Genomic DNA, 3,471 nt, shown 5'->3' with positions numbered 1-3,471 from the left:
TTTCCCCTTTTGTGTATTCTTAGTGCCCTTGTCAAAAATTAGTTGACCATGTATGCTTGGGTCTATTTCCAGGCTCTTTGCTCTTTTCAATTGGATTATGTATTTGTTTTTATGTCAGCACCATATTGTTTTGATTACTGTAGCTTTGTGATATAATTTGAAATCAGGAAGTGTGATGCCTCCTCCAGCTTTGTTCTTTCTCAAGATTGCTCTGGCTATGTGAGGTCTTTTGTGGGTTATATGAATTTTAGGATTTTCTTTTTTATTTCTGTGAAAAGTGCCATTGGAATTTTGATAGGGATTACATTTCATCTGTGGGTTGCTTTGGGTAATATGGATATTTTAGCAATATTAATTCTTCCAATCCGTGAACATTGGATATCTTTCACTTATTTGTGTCTTAAAGAACATCTTAATTCTTCCAGTTGCTTGGGCCAAAAACCTTGAAGTTATTCTTAACTTCCCTCTCTCTGTCACACTCCCCTTCTGACCCTTAAGTATCTCCTTGCCACTCAACCTTAAAAATCCACAATGACACTATCTCACCACTTCACTACCCTTATCTCACCTGGATATTGCAGCACCCTCCTCACGGGTAGTCTGTTCTCAAAACAGCAGCCAGAGGGATCCTTTTAAAACTTGTGAGATCACCTCCATCACCTGTCCCCATCTCACTCAGGTAAAGGCCAAAGTCCTCACTGGGACCCACAGAGCCTGCAAGAACCACTTCACCTCCTTCGCCTCTCTGACTTCATTTCCCCCCACTCCTCCTTGCCCACTTCACTGTCTAAAGGACTAAATCACTAATGGTAAAACTGTGCTCATCAGTGAGGAAGAGACTCTAGAGAAGAGTTTTGTTTTTATTTTTTAACGTATTGGAGTAAAAGTCACATGACGTAAAATTGACCATTTTAAAGAAGCATACAATTCAGCAGCATTTTAGTGCTTTCACAGTGTTGTACAGCCACCACCTCTATCTTCTTCCAAATTTATATATTTTTTAGAGGCAGGGTCTTGCTTTTTTACCCAGGCTGGAGTACAGTTACACCATCATAGCTCACTGCAGCCTCGATGTCCTGGTTCCAAGCAATCCTCCTGCCTCAGCTTTCTGACAGAGTAGCTGGGGCTACAGGTGCGTACCACCACCCCCGACTAATTTTTAAATTGTTTGTAGAGACAGGATCTCACTATGTTGCCCAGGCTGATCTTGAACTACTGGCCTCAATTCATCCTCCCACCTTGGCCTCCCAAAGCCTTGGGATTACAGGCATGAGCCACCATCCCCCACCAGTAGAGCCACTTTAGAAAACTGGGGTTTCTGGGAGCTAAATGATGAGAACTTATGAACAGAAAAAAGGAAACAACAGACACTGGGGTCTACTTGAGAGGGGAGGATGGGAGGAGGAGAGGAGCAAAAAAGATCACTATTGGGTACTGGGCTTAATAACTGGGTGATGGAATGATATGTACAACAAACTCCCATGATACATGTTTGCATATGTAACAAACCTTCACATGTACCCCCAAACCTAAAAGTTAAAAAAATTAAAGAAAACTGGAGTGTCTTTTAAAAATTTAACATACATCTAAGCTATGAGCCAGCATTCCACTCCTAGATATTACCCAAGAGAGGCGAAAATATTTGTCCACAAAAATTTTGTGCTAAATTCAAGCTAGATTGTTCATAGCAGCTTTATTCATAGTAGTCAAAAACTAAAAATAGCCCTGATGTTCATCAACAATAGAATGAGTGAAATGCAGCATATTTATACAATGAAATACTACACACCATCAAGTAATGATTGACTGTCAGGCATGGTGGCTCAAGCTCGTAATCCCAGCTACTCAGGAAGTTGAGGTGGAAGGATCCCTTGCGCCCTGGAGTTCGAGGCTGCAGGGGACTATGATTGCACCACTGCATTCCAGTCTGGGTGTCAGAATGAAATCCCATCTCTAAAAAAAAAAAAAAAAAAAAAAAAGGAAAGAAAGAAATGATTACAGATATGCACAATATGAATACGGATGATTTTCTACTTTAATTTTTCAACTTTATGATCCTGTGAAAGAGATACACGTTCAGTAGAAACCGTATTTTGAGTACCCATATAACCATTCTGTTTTTCACTTTCAGTAAAGTATTCAATAAATTACCTAAGATATTCAACACATCACTATAGAATAGGCTTTGTGTTCGATGATTTTGCCCAGCTGTAAGCTATTGTAAGTGTTCGGAGCACGTTCAAGGTAGGCTAGGCCACGCTAGGATGTTTGGTAGGTTAGGCGTATTAAATGCATTTTTTTTTTAACTTTTTTTTTTTTTAAAGACAGGGTCTCACTCTGTCATCTAGGCTGGAGTGCTGTGGTATGATCATAGCTCACTGTAGCCTCTAACTCCTGGGCTCAAGCCATCCTTTCACCTCAGCTTCCTGAGTAGCTGGGACTAGAGGCTTATATTACCACGCGTGGCTAATTTTTTAAAATATATTTTTTTGGTAGAGGTGGGGTCTTACTATGTTGCCCAGGTTGGTCTTGAACTCATGACATTCAAAGCACTGGGATTATAGGTGTGAGCCATTGTGCCTGGCCTAAATGCACTAAAATTTTTTTTGTCGGTATAGTAGGTATATAGATTTGTGGGGTACATGAGATATTTTAATACAAGCATACAATGTGTCATAATCACATTGAGGTAAGCATCTATCATTTCTTTGTGTTACAAACAGTCCAGTTATACTCTTGTAGTTATTTTAAAATGTACAACAAATTATTGTTGACTGTAGTCACCTTGTGCTATCAAATACTAGATCTTATTCATTCTACCTAACTCTAACCATTCTACCTAACCATTGTCCCTTCCCCTGCCAAATGCATTTTTGACTTAATGATATTTTCTATTTAGGATGGGTTTATCAGGATGTGACACCACTGCAAGTTAAGGAACATCTGTATACTGTCTGGTTCTATTCCAGTGAAATTCTAAAATAGACACAACTAACCTGTGGTGATAGAAATCAGATCTGTGGCTACTTCTGGGAAGAGGGTTGACTAGGAAAAGGCATGAGAAAACTATCTGGGATGATGAATTTTTTCTTTTCTTTTTTGAGGCAGGGTCTTGCTCTGTCACCCAGGCTGGAGTGCAGTGGTGGGATCTCAGCTGACTGCAACCTCTCCCTCCCAGGCTCAAGTGATCCTCACACCTCAGCCTCCCGCGTAGCCAGGACCACAGGCATGTGCTACCACACCCAACTAACGTTTTTTATTTTTTGCTGAGACAGGGTCTTGCCATATTACCCAAGCTGGTCATTAACTCTTGGGCTCAAGTGGTCCACCACCTTGGCCTCCCAAAGTGCTGGGATCACCTGCTGGAAATGTTTTATACCTTGATATGCAGTCATCAAAGTTGACTGAATGCTTCAGATCTGAGCATTTCACTATTTGTAAATTGCTTTTTCCTAAAATATTTTCCTAGGC

Source organism: Mandrillus leucophaeus, unplaced genomic scaffold, assembly GCF_000951045.1.
Source record: "Mandrillus leucophaeus isolate KB7577 unplaced genomic scaffold, Mleu.le_1.0 Scaffold150, whole genome shotgun sequence".
NCBI classification, from domain to species: domain Eukaryota; kingdom Metazoa; phylum Chordata; class Mammalia; order Primates; family Cercopithecidae; genus Mandrillus; species Mandrillus leucophaeus.
This window is presented reverse-complemented; position numbering follows the sequence as displayed.